At 38.8% G+C, this 18937-nt stretch overlaps 1 long non-coding RNA gene across 2 annotated transcripts; it reads left to right on the top strand.

Moving 5' to 3' along the window:
• The first annotated feature begins 1833 nt into the window (after positions 1–1833).
• On the top strand, positions 1834–18897 carry LOC149317556 (uncharacterized). Of its 2 annotated transcripts, XR_016280649.1 has the most exons (5): positions 1834–2259; positions 3800–3935; positions 5233–5311; positions 9390–9562; positions 18315–18897. It is a non-coding gene; the product is annotated as an uncharacterized LOC149317556 (long non-coding RNA). The 2 variants fall into 2 exon arrangements; XR_016280648.1 differs by having other exon boundaries at positions 1834–3935.
• The last annotated feature ends 40 nt before the right edge of the window (positions 18898–18937 follow it).

The following is an 18937-nucleotide window of genomic DNA, read 5'->3' as shown; positions in this document are numbered from 1 at the left end:
ACAATCCACTTCCAAACTGCTTTAACTGCCCTGGATGCTGGGAATTGTTGTTTTATCGTGGCCCCATTATCAAAATTTACTGTTATGATTAAGCTGTATTTATATGGCGCTGTAAATTTACACAGCGCCATACGTACAGTCAATTAAAATAGATAAGGCTGCCTATGGCGCACGTTCTGCGAAAATAAGCATAATACGTATTAGCGCATGTTAACATTCAAATGATAAAATATAGCAGACAACAGATTAAAATAACATTAGATAACAGGGAGCCCCAGAGCTTTCTGACATTTATTGTGGGGTTTCTGCCGCACCTTTATCCCACATTGGGACTCAAGGCGGGATGCAAAGCCTTGAAATAAATTAATATTAAAACATACACAATGCAGAAACAATCCACTTCCAGAGTGCTTCAACTGAACCTCTGTGGGAGAAAGGTGGGATGTAAGTCCTTGGCATAGATAAATGGATAAACAAACACAATGCAGAAACAGTCCAGTTGCAGAGTGCTTCAACTGAATCCCTTTGTGGGAGAAAGGCGGGATAAGTGAATACACAAACACGCTGCAGAAACAATCCAGTTGCAGACTGCTTTTAAGTGCACTGGATCCTGACTTTGTGGGATTTCTGTCCCACCTTTGTCCCACAATGGGACTCAAGTTGTAAATCCTTGAAATGAATAAGTAAATCAACAAACAAGCACACTGCAGAAATAATCTGTTTCTGAGACTGCGTTAACTGCCCTGGATCCTGGGAATTTGTGCAGTTTATGGCGGCACCAAAGCGCTCTCTGACAGAGAAGGCCAGATCCCATTGTGGGGTTTCTATCCTGCCTTTATCCCACAGTGAGACTCATTTAAGTCCTGCATTTCGGTCTTCTGTCCAGGAGAAATGTCAAAATGTCCTTCATTCTGACCATCACTAAGAAGCACAAATTTACAATTATATCAGTATACAGTATTTGGCTTTAATTTTGTCAGGCCCTGCATTTCAGTCTTCTGTCCAGAAGCAATTCTGCAATGTCTTCCATTTTGAGCAGGACTAAGGAGCATGAAATTACAATTATATCATGTTTTTGGCTTTTATTTTGCCATGCCCTGCGTGTCAGTCTTCTGTCCAGAAGGAATTCCACAACGTCCTCCATTTTGAGCAGGACTAAGAAGCATTAATTGACATTTATGGTAATGGGTTTTTTAGCTTTTATTTGGTCATGCCCTGCATTTTTCTTGAAGGGCCTACATTTTGTGGTACCTTGTCCTTTCTGGTGAGGCCATCTGATCACCTTGTCCTGTGAACATCTACAGGGCCATAGACCGAGTTTTGTTGTTGTTCTTGTGTGCCTTCCAACGCTCAAACCACTACACCAGGCCTGATGTCCTAATTGCAAAGTGAGGACAAGACACCATAAAATGCAGGACATTCAAGAAAAATGTAGTACATTACCAAAGAAAAGCTAAAAACACTCACAGAAAGATAAAATCATGCTTCTTAGCATGAGGACATTTTGGAATTCCTCCCGGACAGAAGGTGGAAATGTAGGACAGTCCTGGAAAAGGAGGACATTTGGCCACCCTGGCCATAGAACAAAGCACAATAATATCCAAAACCCACCAAGCATTGATATCATTATGGGACCAACCAAAATGCATAGAATATATGTTTGCAAGCTTTCAAAGCCCCATTGGCTTTTTCATCAGGTGAAGGTGTTTCAAATTATGTTGTTGCTGGGTGCTTTCAAGTCATTCCTGACTTATGCCGATCCTATCATGGGGTTTTCTTGGCAAGTTTGTTCAGGGGGGGGGGTTGCCCTAGCCATCATCTGAGGCTGAGAGACTGTGACTTCCCCAAGATCACCCAGTGGGTTTACATGGCCGAGCCAGGATTTGAACCCTGGTCTCCAGAATCCGACACTCAAACTACTACATGACATTGACGCTGTTAAAAATACAATTGGGGGGGGGGGGAATAGAATAAAAATGACGTTAGTTACAATTTTGATTTTAGTCTCCCTTTTTCCTTTCCCTTTCTTTCCGTTGCCTTTCCTTTCTTTCCTTTCCTTTGTCTTCCTTCCTCTCTTTTCTGATCATTTTCCCCTGGGATTTGAGAAGCTTGCCTGGGCAGAAGGATGAAGTGAAGGCTTTGGGAAAAACCTGAATTAATATTAATGTTGAAATATAATTTGATTTCTTCTTGTTGTTGTACTTCTTCTTCTTCTTCTTTTCTCAGCAAGGAAACGAGGCGGGAAGGAAACAAGCAGAGGTAATCAATGATTTGGTGAAACACAAATTGTTCCCAACCCCCTGGGAGTTTCATTGTCTCATTACTGCGGGATTAGTTAATTAAAATTAATGAGTTAGTATTTAAGCAATGTAAGAGGAGAGTTCCGGAAGAACACAGAACAGTGGCTAGCTGCCAGACTTCCTAGCGGCTCATTCAAAGCACTGGCTGCCACTTTCTTTCAACGCTCCCATTTAACTTGTTTTGCAATCCAGTTTCCACTCCTTTTTCACTAATTCACCAAATGTGTTGTGTGTTTTTCAACAGCAACAACTAGAGTTGGGGTGGACCTTAGACCAGGGGTTGGTAGCCCATTGCCCCCAAGTGACCACCTAGAGAGTGTGGCACGTGGTGGATATAACAACACATTGGCCAGGAACATGAGCCAACAGTGTGATGTGGCAGCTAAAAAGCCAATGCGATTTTAGGCTGCATCAATAGAAGTATAGTGTCTAGATCGGGGGAAGTAATAGTGCCACTGTATTCTGCTTTCCTTAATACTTTTTTTTCCTGGTAAGAAAACAGACAAAAGGAGCAGTTGGAACAAGCAAGGATGATGCTAAACTAGAAGGTGTGATCTGGACTACCAATAAAATCTCTTTTTGTTGCAGTGGTATTGAATGGTGAAAGCCTCTTCTGGAAGCACAAAATACATCCAAAGCAAAACCTTTTATGTATGTAAAAGGGATCTAGGAGTCCTAGTAGGCCACAAGTTGAACATGAGTCAACAGTGTGGTGGAGCAGCTAAAAAGGTCAGTGCAATCCTAGGCTGTATCAATAGAAGTATAGTGTCTAGATCAGTGGTTGCCAAACTCTGGTCCTCCAGGTGTTCAGGACCTCGGCCCCAAGAATTCCTGACTATTGGCCAAGGGGGCTGGAGCTTCTGGGAGCTGAAGTCCAAAACATCTGGAAGACCAAAGTTTGGCAATCACTGGTCTAGATAAAAGGACATAATAGTGCCACTCTGCTTTGGTGAGGCCTCACCTGGAATACTGTGACCAGATCTGGGTAACACAATTCAAAAAGGATATTGAGAAGCTGGAGCATGTCCAGAGGAGGGCCACCAAAATGGTGAAGGGTCTGGAAACCATGCCTTATGAGGAGAGACTTAGAGAGCAGAGTACGTTTAGCCTGGAGAAGAGAAGGTTAAGAGGTGATATGATAACCCTGTTTAAATTTTTGAAGGGATATCATACTGAAGATGGAACAAATTTGTTTTCTGCTGCTCTAGAGAATAGGACACGGAGCAATGGATGCAAACCACAGGAAAAGAGATTCCACCTCAACATTAGAAGGAATTTCCTGACAGTAAGGGCTGTTCAGTAGTGGAACAAACTCCCTCAGAAAGTGGTGGAGTCTCCTTCTTTGGAGGTCTTTAAACAGAGGCTAGATGAACATCTGTCGGAGTGTGTGGCATGACCCATGTTGACTTTTTGTGATGATTTAAGTGAAAGTAGAATATAAAATTACGTGTGCTAAGGATAATTTTTCTTGTTTTTTAAAATTCAAATCTGTCCAATAGGTGTTCCCTCTCCACACAAGTATCGGTAATGTAGAATCTTCTGTGTAGTCTGGAATCAAGTGAAAGCAACTTTAGTAGTAATTGTAAAACATGCTGGAGGGATGAAGAGATGTTATATATGGGCTTCACAATCCAGGTAAAAAATATTTCTGCTCTAGCAGAGACTTCGATTAAATCACTGGTCCAAAACACCCAGCAGAAATTGTCCAGTCTGAAACCACTTTCACTGCCCTGGCTCAGTGCTAGGGAATCATGAGAACTGTAGTTTGTTGTAGCACCAGAGCTCTGTGACAGAGAAGCTAAATGCCTCACAAAACTAGTTTCCAGAATTCCCTGGCATTGAGCCAGGGCAGCTAAAGCAATCTCAAACTGGATAATTTCTGCCGTATGTTTTGGACTCTAGTTTCACTACTAAGATTACTCCTGAGTAAATATACATAGGGACTGGAATGGGACAATATTTTTATCCTAAAACATCCTAACATACAGTTAATGTAATAATAATAATAATAATACAATAGTAAATTTTATTTCCCCCCCCCACCTCTCCTCAAGGCCCGGGGGGGGGGGCGGGGGCGGTATAGCATGTTAAAACACAATTAAAATACAATTAAAAATAACATTTTAACCCACAGTTAAAATACAATACTATAAAATCATTAAAATAAACTCAGGAAAGCCAAAGAAAAAAGTACAGCTGGACATTAAGAAAATAAAGATAATGACTGCAGAAGACTTACAAAACTTTAAAACGTGCAATGAAGACTATACAATAATTTAAAGATTTCTTATGCTCTGGCTCAGTCATCAAGACTAGGACTTGGAAGAATGTTAAGGATTTTAAAACAAATGTAACAAAAGTTACATTAAAGAAGGAGCCCTGGTGGCGCAGTGGTTAAACGCCTGTACTGCAGCCATTCACTTGAAACCACAAGGTTGCGAGTTCAAGACCAGCAAAAGGGCCCAAGCTCGACTCAGGCTTGCATCCTTCCGAGGTCGCTAAAATGAGTACCCAGACTGTTGGGGGCAAATTAGCTTTCTTGCTGTTCACCGCTATGATCTTTGGAATAGCGGTATATAAATAAAACAAATTATTATTATTAAAGCAGCTTTAGCAAATTATTCAGAAAAACAGAGTCTCTGGCTTAATCTTTCCAAAGTGCAGAAATCCTGCAAACAAATTTCCAGCTTCATATAGCAAACACCCCCCCCCCCTGCAGTGTAGTGATACCATTATTAGGTCAAAATGTTTACATTAAGTCTCAATCCTTAGGTGCAAAATATTTACGTTAGTAAAACTGAGTGTACACCTGTAAAATAATTTGTACTTACCTTGACTCTGATCTTGTTTGAACTCACAATATTCCTCAAGATTCAGAATGAAAGTGCTTCTTTTCAACATCTAAAGGCTTTTTAAAAAAATCTCTCCACAGTTCCTTGGAAAAACTGTGCCCTGCCTCCGAACCTGGGTTAGGCTGGAATCAGGAGTCAGATGGAGAACAGGACAGATTGGTAGGTAGTTACTGTGGCATCCTCACCAAGCAAGCATGGTGTCACCATTTTTGTTGTTTTTCTTGTTGTTCAGTGTACGCGTGCAGATATTAATATATTTTAATATCCAAAAGTCTGAGATTTTGTTCATAGTTGGAGGGGGGGGGGACTTGTTACATTAAACCCAATAGAAATTTAATCCCAGGTTCTAATAAAAATGTCTTGGATCAGATTGTGTTTCTAAACTCATTTACATTTAGTGTGTGTATGGATAACTGAATACAGTCGGCCCTCGGTATCATGGGGCTCTGTTCTGGACCCCCTGGCAGATACCAAAAACTGCAGGTGCCCAAGCCCACATTGTCCCCAAAGGCAGTGCATGCATGTGGCCATGCCACCATTGGGGACAACGTAATTTAATGGTGGCACAGGACAATGGAGGCTGTCCCTAATGATGGCACAGCCGCATGCACTCACCGCCATTGGGGACAACGCAGGCTTGCCATCCGTGGATGCTGAGGGGCAACTGTATTCACATATTTGAAATTTTGAGATTCTCTGCTTATTGGGGTATGTATGTTGTTGTTAACTTCCCTCCAGTTGACCCTCACTCATGGTGACCCTGTGGATCTCACAAAGTCCTCTGTCCTCACCTGCTCTGCTTAGGTCCTTCAAATTCGTACTTGTGACCTCTTTAATTGAGTCTATCCATTTAGCTTATGGTCTTCTTCTCTTTCTACTTCCCTCCACCTTTCCTAGCATTATTGTCTTTTTTTAATTAATATTTTTGAAATTTTACAAAACACATTTTAATGTTCTTTCCATACATACATGTACTTTTGAATCTTACTCATTTTTTTTAGGAAAAAACCTAAATATCCCCTCAGTGCACCCCTTTCCCCCCGGAGCCATTCCCTTCTTTATACTCCATTCAAATTTTAACTCCTCCTGTGGAGATAATTTCCCATCTTCTTTTCTTAATACATTTTCAATCATTTTTTCCCACATTTCGTCAAAATCATTTCTTTTCCATAATCTTTTTTTTACTTTCAATTTACATGTTAATTTGTCATTAATTGCTAACTTCTGAACTTCTTTATACCAATCCTCCAACTTCACATTTATTTTTGTTTTCCAATTTCTTGCTATGATTAATCTCGCAGCAGTAAACAAATTTGTTACAAGGTTTTTTTCTTCTTCTTTCCATTCTACTTCATTGTATATTGATAACAATACTATATTTGGTTTTCTATCTTCACATTCATAATATTTTCTCTCTCTAATATTACTATTTCCCAAAATTTTTGTACATATTTATATTGCCACCACATATGTAGATATGATCCTACTTCCTGACAGCCTCCAACAATATTTTGAATTCTCTTTGTTTATATTATGTAATCTCACTGGTGTCAAATACCATTTCCAAATCAATTTATAATAATTTTTCTTAATTGGTACCAATAAATTTTTCAAATGTCTTTGTTCCCAAATTTTATTCCATTCATTATCACAAATTTTACATCCTAATTCATCTTCCGATATTTCTTTTAAAATAATTTGGTTTAATTTTTTCCTCTTATTCTCGATTAATATTTTGTAAATTTTTCTAGTTATACCTTTCATATTTTCATTTTCCTCCATTTCTTTTTCTTTCTGAACTATTTGTTCAAATTGTGTACATTTTCCCCTTTCTATATTTTTTTCTTCCAATTTTTAAACCATTCTTCTATTTGTATAAAATGTAACCAGGACATATTTATTCCCCTAAGTTTTTCTTTTATATTTTCTTTTCCTATTCCAAACTCCATCCAATTTTCTATTTTATCTATTTTCCTTTCCTTTAATTCTTTATCCAATAAATCTTTTAAATTTTTCCATTATTATTGGTGTTATCATTGAATTTTCATTCATTAATCTTTTTTATATTTATTCCATATTTCTAATATATTTTTCATAAATGGGTTTTCAATTTCTTTCTTTCCTACTAAATTCTTTTAAACATTCTCTATTTTCATATCTGTTTCTTTTCCCCCCATTTCTAACCAATCCAAATCTGGTACATCCAACATACCTTCTATTACATATCTTAAGTGGTTGGCTTCATAATATCCCTTTATATTAGGGAGGCCTAACCCTCCCTTTTTCTGAGATTCGTACCAAAATTGTTTACTTAATCTACTTCTTTTTCCTCCATTACAATATACATTTAGTAACCATTTACTTCATTCTACCTCTGATATTTTTACTGGTATCATTCTGAATAAAAAATTTAATTTTGGTAAATTTTTCATTTTGACTAACGCTATTCTTCCAAACCATGATAACTGAATTTTCTTATATTCTACTAATTTTTTTTCAATTTCTTTCCATAGTACTATTAAATTTTTCCCTTCCATGTCTTTTAAGTCTTTCGTTATATTAATTCCTAAGTATTTTATATTACTTTGTATTCTTATCCCTAACTCTTTTTGTTTCATAAATTCCAATTCTTCCTTTTTTGTATAATTAAATAACATCATTTCTGATTTATTCTATCTAATTTGAAGTCCTGTTATCTCTCCAAATAGATTCAAATGTTTTTTAATTTTTCCTATTTTGTCCTTTAAATCTTTAATAGTTAATAACGTGTTGTCAGCAAATACTGATTTTATGTTTATTTTCCAATCCTATTCTTCCAAACAACTATCTTTCCTTATAACATTTGCTAGCATTTCTATAACCATTGCAAATAATACTGGTGAAAGCGGACATCCTTGTATTGTACCTCTCGTTACTTTTATTTCCTTTGTAATTCCATCATTAACTATTTTATTGAATTATTACAATATAATTGATATATTAACCCCCTTATCTTTTCTCCCATTTCAAACTTTTTCATAATTATTTTTCTAGTGAGTCATGGCTTCTCATGATGTGGCCAAAGTATGACAGCCTCAGTTGGATCATCTTGACTTCCAAGGAGATTTCAGGCTTGATCTGTTCAAAAAACCATTTGCTTGCCTTTTTTTTTTGCATTCTTCTCCAGCACCACATCTCAAATGCAGCCAAGAAGATATGACTCACTAGAAAAGTCAATAATACCTGGTAAGATGGAAGGCATTAGGAAAAGAGGAAGGCTACATTATAGATGGACAGACTCAGTCAAGGATACCACAGTCCTGAATCTGCAAGACCTGAGCAGGACTGTTGATAATAGGATACTTGGAGGTCTTCTGTTCATAGTGTCACCATAAGTTGAAGCTGACTTGATGGAAGTTAACAACAAAATAAAGGTATTACTGCAATGTGTTTTTTTTTTTTTTTGGATATTGCTGTATATTTCTGCATGGCCAGTATGGCTATCCCTGCATATATTTTTTTCCAGCTTCAGTCATTCAATTGCTAATGAAAATGCATCTTTTTACTAAGGCATAATCTTTATCTATACTAATAGCAGTTTTAGTTCTCCGAGTTCTCTTTCTTATTGTAATTAAAAAAGCATCTTCCTGGGGAATATATCAGCAGGTTTATGGGAGCCACATCTTTTACAGAAATACAGTCTTCCCCCAATTCCCCAGTTGAGTGAGGAATGAGTATGTGCACTGGTGTTGGGATATTGATAGACCCCTGAGATTGGTTGGGGATGAAAGACTGAGGAGAGAGGAGTGGGATGGGGTGTCTAGGATCCTTACCAAGAGAGAACAGTGGACTACAATGTTTTCCTGCAAGTGATGTTTGAAAATGTCTCATATGTTCAGCTCTGTTAGGAAAGAAGGAAGAAAGTCGAAACAAAGATTACACTGCAAAAAATATGGATTACATCTGCCAGTGTTTTGAGCCATTTCAGCTGTGTACACATCCCTGACTCACTGGTTGCTGAGCAGTGGCTGTGTGCTGCTGGGCGACAGTGTGAAACAGGGAAATTAGTTATATGGCCATTACATAAAATAATATCCCACCCACTGAGTTGACTCATCAGAGCGTCAATGAATGCGTTTTTGCAGCATCAGTATCAAAACATGACACTATAATCCTCATTCCCCTTTCCCAGAACATGATATATGATTGTTCTTTTCTTCATTTGGGAAATAATGATTTTAATGTAGTTTTCTATAAGGACGTACTGCCAACATGACAGGAGGAGGAAGAAACCAAGGCAGGAATACAAATGTAACATTAAGAAAAACACTGAGGCCACAGGGAAATCATAATTCCCATCCACCAGGAACAGAATCAGAATTGGAAGCCTCATGGGCCATGCAGAATCTCCAGCTAAAGCATCCCCGGCAGGTAGCTGTCCAACCTCTTTTCTGAAGACATCCAGAGAAGGAGACCCCCACCATTTCTCTAGGCAATTGGTTCCACTGCCCAACTGCTCTTACTGTTAAAGGTTCAATCAAAGGGCACTGTCTTGCAACTTAAACTATTACACTTGATTCTACTCTCTGGGGCAGCAAATAGGCTTGCCCTCTCCTCATGTGATATTTTAAAGAGTGCAATCATGTCACCCTTCAGTCTTCTCTTCACCCAGCTGAACATGCCCAGCTCCTTCAATCTTTCCCCATGTTTTGTTCTCCATACCTGTTAGTATCCTTGTTGACCTATTCTGAAACTGCCAATATCCTTCTTAAATGAGTTTGATAGCTTGGATATACTCTTTGATTCACTCCTGAGCCTGGGGCTGACATCTTGGAAGTGGAGTGCATTTTGATAGTTAAAGTGAGTGTGATAATGCTAGGGAAGGTAGAAGGCAACACAAAGAGAGGAATACCACATGTCAGATGAATAGTCGGGGAGATCAGTTAGGGAGATCTAAGGTCTGAATTTGCAGGACCTAAGCAGAGTAGTGGAGGACAGTGGTTTTGGAGATGTCTTATTCACAGGGCTGTCATGATTTGAGGTTGATGAGGGCAGTTAACCCTTCCAGCTGTGACCATTCCTTGAGATGTCAGATGCCTTGATTATACCCCATGTGGATATTTCAACAAAGGAGTTACGTGTTCCTTGTAACTAGCCTTGGTTACCAGTCTGGCCGCAGCATTTTGGTCCAAAACACACTGCAGAAATAATCCAGTTTGAATGCACTTTAACTGCCCTGGCTTAATGCTAGAGAATTCTAGGAACTGTAATTATGTGAGTCATTTAGCCTTCACTGTCACAGACAGCTCTGGTGCTACAATAACCTACAATTCCCAAGATTCCCTAGCACTGAGCCAGGGCAGTTAAAGCGATCTCAAACTGGATTATTTCTGCAGTGTGTTTTGGATCTATCTTTCCTGACAGTCTGAGTCAGCCCCATGTGATGCCCTGTACATGGGGATGACTTTGAGACTGTTTGAAAACTCAGGCCTGTTACAGACTGCCAAAATAAAGCTGCTTCGGGTCTCTTTGGAGGTATGCTATTTAAATGATGCATGGGTCCTAAGAGTCCGGAGGTTGTGCCAAAGCCACACTCCATTCCTAAGCACTGGAGTGCAGCTTTGGTGCAGCTTCCGGATTCTTAGGACGCATGCATCATTTAAACAGCATACCTCCAAAGAGACCCGAAGCAGCTTTATTTTGGCCGTCTGTAACAGTTGCAGCCAGATTGCTGACCAGGGTTGGTTACATGGAACACATAACTCCTTTGTTGAAATATCTTTGAGGGCTACCAATTTGTTGGTCCCCCTCTCTGCTCTCTTTCCTCCAGCAAAAACCACAGACCTTTGACTTTTTACTGCCCTTTTAATTATGGTGTGCTGTATTTTCATCATTGTTGGCGTATTTTAACTGCCTTAATTTTAAAGTGTTTAAAATATGATTTTTAAACTTCATTATCATCTATTGTTTTAATTGTATTTTAATTTAACATTGTGAACTCCTTTGGGTCCCATACTGAGAGAAAGATGGGATACAAAATAAATAAAAATAACCCCAAATCTACATAATAACTGCTCTACTGGATCAGTCCCAAGCCCTGTCTCAACAAGATATTGAGACTTGGTTGCAGTTATGTTGTTACAGTAGCCAAAAGCTGTTTTTGGGATGCCCACAAGCAGGACATGAAGATAAAAGCAGTCTCCTGCTATTTTTCATCAGCAACAGTTATTCAGAGGCATATTTCTTCAGATTCAGGAGGTAGTACATAGCCATCATATCTGTACAAATCTGTCAATCTCTTGAATACCTTCATGGGTTGATGTCAAGTGTGAATTGACATAACTGTATTGCAGTAGTGCTTAATGCTGTGTTTTTTCCCTTGGGCCCAATGCAGTCCAGTGAGTGGCTTTCATTTGTTCTGAATTTCGTAGGAGTTACCTGCTCCAAAAATAACACCTCTGCAATTTGACATCAAGGAACACCCAGATTTGGGTGCTATTGCCAGCTATATTTCAATTTATTAGCCATTCTCTTCAGTCAGAACTATTTTCATAGTAAGAACACCAGCTTACAGAGGGGAAAGGTAGAGAAAATGGTTACAATTATTTTAATTTTAGTCAGCCCTCTACATTTGTGGCTTTGGCTTTTGCAGATTTGATCATTCAATGATTTTAGTAATAATGTTCTCTCTAGGTCCTCCAAGACAACTCTGATGGATGGCGACCATAGAGTTGCAATCTAAAACCTAGAGAATATTAGAGAAAACACTTCTGTAGGCATCTGTAGGCCCCCCACTATGCTTCTGTAAGTCAAATTACAGAATAAATAAATAAATAAATAAAATTAACTTTCACTAAATGTTGACCACAGAGTTTCACTGGAGGACCTAGGGATTCCTGGAGAGGTGTTCTCGCAGGTTAAAAAATATAGATATCCTTTCACATTCACTGAGGTTAGGGGTGAAGGATCCCCATGAATGTGGGAACACCACCAATTAAAAAACACAATTATTTTTACTAAAAATAACACCTCTCTAGGAATCTCCAGGTCCTCCAGTGCAACTCTATGGTCAATATTTGCCAGAAGTTGATCACAGAATCATGTTGGAGGAAATGCCTAGAGTTTTCTCTAAGAACTTCTAGGATTTCTTGCATAACTCTATGATCAAGTTCCAGCAGAACTGCACTGGAGGAACTAGGGATCCCTAGAGAGAACAAATTAACCAATACCGCAAATAATCAAATCCACAAAAATCAAAGCTGCAAATATGGAGGGCTTTTTTATTTACAGTTTTCCCACTTTCACAGGGGTCCTGGAGCCTTAACCCCAGTGAGTACATGTAAATATATACAGTGGACCCTTGTTATACGCTGGGGTTTGGCTCCAAGATCCCCTGTGGATAACAAAATCTGTGTATGCTCAAGTCCCATTAAATATAATGACATAGCAAATGGTGTTCTTTATAAAAAATGGAAAATCAAGGTTTGATATGTGAAATGTATACTTTTTTTGAACATTTTCAAACCTTGGATGCTTGAATCCGTGTATACAAAATCAGTGTATAAGTAGGGCCAATTATATATGTGATACCGACACAGGCTATACCGTATATACATGTACCTTTCCATTTTACACCGTTTTTTTTGGGGGGGGGGGAAGAAGAATGACTCATTCTAGTTCAAGGTCTACTATAGTCATATAATTTTAACTGATAACATTCAAAAAAACCTTTATAAACAGCATTTCACTGCTTTTATGTTATCTAGTATACCCCGTTCGACTGGAAATGTGCTTCACTGTTTAAACACCATTCAATTTGCTGGGGTTTGTTTTGTTTTTATTGATCACTATCCTGTATTTCACTGCTGTTATTAGATACCTTGAGGCACCAGCAAGAAGATAGGATATACATTCTGAGAATAAATATTAATAACCAGTATCGACTGCGTTGAGGGGAAATAACCACCCATCTTGATTCTGAACAATGAAGCCAGATTAGGCACTGCAGAGGCAGAGGAGACTTTTATTACTTGATGAGAAGCCATTCTCCCATCAGCACAGGGAAACCAGGCTGTGTGGAAGATACTGTTGCTTAGCAACTGGGAATTATTCCAAAAAGCAACCTCTTTTACAGCAGTATTTTTTCAATTTTTTGAGAGTGGTGGGGAGGAGAAACAAAGGCAAGTGAAGAGCTGGGAGTTCTAGAGGGACAAGGAAAACTCATTTGCTTCCAAATAAGAATCCTCAAAAATCAAATTCCCTGAAGGAAAGAGGTACAAAAGCTCTCTGATGCCATATATGTTATCCAATGTATCTCTTCGGCCATTTATTAATATGGAGGAACAGATGGTGAGAGGTCTACCAGGAAGATATAATTTCCTTCAAAGAGGAAAGTTTTAATTGGGAATTTCCCAATTGTTCCTACAATTTTTAACTTCAGTGTTCCCATGACTGCAACCAAGTCTCAGTATCTTGTTGCTGTGTGCCTTTAACTAATTTACAATTTATGGGTGAACCTATCACTGGATTTTCATGGCACAATTTGTGCCATTGCCGTCCTTTGAGGCTGAGAGAATGTGATTTGCCCCAGGTCACCCAGTGAGTTTCCATGATTGAGCCTGGATTCAAAACCTGGTCTCCCACAGTGTCCTAGTCCAACACTCAAACCATTACAAGTCAAAGAAATACAAAATATTTCTTTTTGAGGTGACTTTCCACAAACTGAAGTAAGGAGAATGACAATGGCATTTCGGGCTTCATTTTGTATAAACTTTTTTGGTGCTGCATTTAAAGCTGAACATTGGTGAATTAATCTTGATGGCAGTTTAATCACAGAAACAGGTTTTCACTATTTTGTGATAGCAGTCACAACTGCAGTCACCCAGTTCAAACACACACACTTACCTATACCAGGGATGGGAATGTGTGGCCCTTCAGAAGCTGTTGGACTCCAACTCCCAGCATCCCTCAGTATTAAGCTATGCTAGCAAGGGCTGATGGCAATTCCCATCCTAAACTGTTGAGGGGCATGTTTTCTATCCCTTACCTGGATAGCCAACACTGGACGTCACATGAACAATGACGTCACATGAACAAAAGTGATGAAAATGTTTGCAACTGTTAGAAATACAAGACATTTCTAGCTACTGCCAGAACAAACATGATTTTGACTAGCAGAGGGACCAACAGCAACCTGAGAGTTTCAGATATGAGGGATAGGTTAGGCAAGGAGCATGCATCAGATATACCTGCAGGTGGTAGATCATGGGTTATTTTATAATGAGGATTTGAGCTACTGGATACTGCCTGATCCTGCCAGATGTGGAGTGGTTGGTTACATCGTTACTGGGGACAAAACTGAGCTTGGAGATCCTTGGTCACTTTCATTTGAAGCATCAGGGAGGGGCCAATTTGGCAATCTTGCTGCAAAAATGTTTTTGAAAAACATTTTTTTAAAAATGGGTGGTTATTTCAATTGAACTGCTACAATGCACATGGAGAGAAGCAACTCTAGTACTAACCAACATATGCCAACAAATATGGAAAACAAATGGTGGCCAACAGATTGGAATATGCACACACACACCAATTCACAAAAAAGGAGACACAAAAAACTGCAAGAACTATAGAACCATAGCAGTAATCTCCCATGGAAGCAAATTTATGTTAAAAATTCTGCAACACTGACTGTAATCATACATGGAGAGAAATTCCAGAGGTACAAGTGGGGTTCAGAAAAGGAAGCGGCAACAGGGACCATATTGCAAAGATAACATGGCTAATGGAGAGCACGAAACAATTACAGGGAAAAAAAATAACCATGTGCTTTATAGACTATAGCAAGCATTTCACTATATAGACCATGAAAAGCAATGGAATGCCCTTAAAGACATGGGAGTCTGATAGTCCTGATGAGGCATCTGTACTTAGGACAAGAGGCTATGGTTAAAACAGAATTTGGAGAAACAGGTTGGTTCCCAATTGGCAAAGGAGTCAAACAAGGCTTCATTTTATCACCCTATTTGTTCAAATTTGTATGCAGAAAACACAGTAAGAAAATCTGGGGCAGAATCAGAAGAAAGAGGAATGAAGAGTAACAACAACCTAAGATATGCGGGTGACACTATAATACTAGCAGAAAACATCACAGACTTGGTACAATTACTAACAAAGGACAAGGATGGAAGTGCAAAGGCAGGCTTAATGTGGAACATTAAGACAAAAATAATGAACACAAAAGTAATAGAATCATAGTTGGAAGAGACTGCAAGGGCCATCCAGTCCAACCCCCTGCCATGCAGGAACTCAATCAAAGCATCCCCGACAGATGGCCATCCAACCTCTGCTTAAAGACCTCCAAGGAAGGAGACTCCACTACACTCCGAGGGAGTGTGTTCCACTGTCAAACAGCCCTTACTGTCAGGAAGTTCCTCCTAATGTTGAGGTGGAATCGCTTTTCCTGTAGCTTGCATCCATTGTTCCGGGTCCTAATCTTTGGAGAAGCAGAAAACAATTTAGCTCCCTCCTCAATATGACATCCCTTCAACTATTTAAACAGGGCTATCATATCACCTCTTAACCTTCTCTTCTTCAGGCTAAACATCCCCAGCTCCCTAAGTCGTTCCTCATAAGGCATGGTTTCCAGACCCTTCACCATTTTAGTCGCCCTCCTTTGGACATAAATTCAACCTAGACAGTGAGAAAATTGAAAAAGTTAAAGGGTTTCTGTATCTTGGATCAAACATTGATCCGAATAGTGACTGCAGTCAAGAAATAAGAAGAAAACTAGGAATGGGAAGGGTAGCTGTGAAAGTACTAGAAAGAAGTCGTGAAGAGTAAATATATACAACTGAATACTAAAGTCAGAATCATCCAAGCCACTGTATTCCACATCATCATGTATGGATGCGAGAGTTGGACAGTAAAGAACACAGACAGAAAGAAAACCAACCCCTTTGAGATGTGGTGCTGGAGATGAGTGCTTAGGATACCATGGACAGCCAAAACGATAAGCAAAGGGATTCTGGAACAGATCAAGCCAGAAATCTCCTTGGAAGCCAAGATGATCAAACTGAGGCTGTTGTACTTCAGCTACATAATAAGAAGGCGTGGATCACTAGAAAAGACAATAATGCTAGGAAAAGTAGTAGAAAGAGAGGAAAATCACAAGCCAGATGGATAGACTCAATCAGAGAGATCACAAGCTTGAATTTGCAGGAATTAAGCAAAGCAGCGGAAGACAGGGGATCTTGGAGATGTCGACTCGCGGGCATTTAACAGCAACAACATTTGAAGCTGAACATTAGTGAATTAAACTTGATGGGAAACAGCCTTGGGGGCTGAATGTGGTCTGTGGTCAGCATGTTCCCATTGTAGCACAAAAATCAAAGAAATTAATTGATTGATATCTTTACATTACAGACATTTTGGTAACCACAAAGATAGCACAGCCAGACTGCTAGGGAGAGAAATTATACAGAGGTATTTTTTCCAAGCTCTGGTTCAATATCGACAATAATCCACCCTTCTGATCTTCTTATGGGTTACCAACTAGCAAAACCAACATTTTAGATTTTTTCCTCTTTTAATTCATTCCTGAAGGTATACTCTTAAGGTATACTCTGTACACTCTGAAGTTATACTTCTGTATACTCTGATAGCTTCAGGTATTATTTAGCATTGCCAAGTATCAGCTGATTCAAACTCTCTTACTCTGTGGGAACAGTAAGAATATTATACTTGATCTTTTCTAGTGGTGGGATTGCATGCTTCTGTGAAGCAAGAGGATATTACTGATGATAGCAGTGCTGCTAGTAGAGACTCCCATGTCAGACAGGTGAGGAGCCAGAGTAAATGTGCTGAACAGCTACTGGGCAGCAGCAGTAGTGGAGGATGACACTGACAGAGGATCTCTGAGACAACAGCAGTGGCATTACAGCTAACACTTGTTAGTACTGTGCAGAGGGAGGGGTGCTATACCCCTTTGAAGATCTTTTTCCATTGAAATTCTATGATGAGACAATCCAACCTTAAAAAGGAGACAGTGTCAGGATAACTCAATGGTTACTACAGTAGGGCAGAAGACAGTTTTGAATACCGCTGGGGCTAACGCTGCAAATGGACTCAAGCCAAAAAGACTTCCAGATGTTGATGTGATCAGAGGAAGGGCAGCTAAGAAGAAACTTGACAAGATCCTCAAATGACAAGATATATCAGTGAACAGTTAGGATTGTCCATGCCATCATATTTCCAATTTCCATGTATGGTTCTGAAAGCTGGGCAGTGAAGAAAGATGATAGGAAAAGAATCAACTCATTTGAAATTTAGAGCTGGAGAAAAGTTCTAAGGCTATCGTGGACTGCTAAAGAGACAAATAAATATATACTAGAACAAATGAAACCTAACTCTCTAGAAGCCAAGATTACAAAACTGAGACTGTCATATTTTGAATGTATCATGAAAAGGCATGGCACACTAGAAAAGACCATAATGCTTGGTAAAGTAGAAGGCAGTAGAAAAAGCTGAAGATGGCATGTCAGATGGATACGCTCAATCAAGGAAGCCTGAGCCCTGAATCTGCAAGACATGTTGAGGTCTCTCATTCATAATAAGGTTATCATAAGTTAAAGTCAACTTGATGGCAGTTAACTGCAACATTGACATCTTTCAAAAGCTTCTTTGAAGTGAGCATCTTACATCCTGTGTAATGTTTGATATCAAGTAGAAGTGTTTTTTATTTCAGTAAAATATGCTCAAGTTAAGGTTTACCTTTTAATAATGGAGCTGGGTCTAGATGTTTTACAACATGTGCTGACAGGCACCCAAAGTTGCATTGTTGTTTCAAGTACTACTTTTAGAGCTAAATGTTAACATAATCATTTGACCTACTACTTCTAGTACAGGGCTGCAAAGTATGATATAAGGTTTAGCCAACTACAGTAACTGCAAACTAACTGTCCTCAGGCTTTACTCTGTACTGCATATGAAGAAGTGGATTTATATTCACAAAAGCTCATGCAAAATAATAATAATAATAATAATAATAATAATAATAATATGTTTTATTTATATACCGCTATTCCAAAGATCATAGCGGTGAACAGCAAGTAAATAAAAACCAGTTAGTCTTAAAGGTGCTGCTATAATCTTTCCCCACCCTCATTCTTTCCTCCTCATTTTGTAGGCTTACCTCTAGCATTCCTAGAACATCATGCTGTTCTTCTAACAGACTTTCCTTTGAAAACCACTTACAATCACAGAAGCTTTATTATGAAGATTTCATCTATGCTCAACGCAGTATTTACCATGAGAACATGATCTGGAAAATGGCACAAGAGTGCCCTCTGGTGCCCCAGAAACAAAATTATGAAAACAGTCCATTGCAATTCTTAGCATTCTCCACTACCGGCTATGATGGCCTGGGGCTGCTGGGATCTTCAGCCCAACAACATTTGAAGGGTTGCATGATTTCAACCCCTGTCCTGTACTGAAGAATACAATCATCATCATCATCATCATCATCATCATCATCATCATCATCAATATTTTGAAGAATTTAGTATTTTTATTTAGGCAGACCTTTTATTTTTAAATTGTTGCAGTGGACAGAGTTTTTAATGGGGTGTGTTGTGTCTGCATCTTTTTACTGTTCCAGATTGTATTTGTACTATTTTAAATTAAAAAAAAAAGAATTGAACTTTACTTTTTTAAAACATTTGTATAAACACTTGTTAGCTGTACTTTGTTTTAACTTGTTGTAAGCTGCCTTAAATCCTGTGCTTGAAGAAAAGTGGGATGCAAATAAAT

The sequence above is a fragment of the Sceloporus occidentalis genome, unplaced genomic scaffold (genome assembly GCF_023333645.1).
Source record: "Sceloporus occidentalis isolate IW3139 unplaced genomic scaffold, rSceOcc1.0.p SCAF_3, whole genome shotgun sequence".
Taxonomy (NCBI): Eukaryota; Metazoa; Chordata; class Lepidosauria; order Squamata; family Phrynosomatidae; genus Sceloporus; species Sceloporus occidentalis.
The sequence above is the reverse complement of the archived record's forward strand: the minus strand, read 5'-3'. Positions and strand labels throughout refer to the sequence as shown.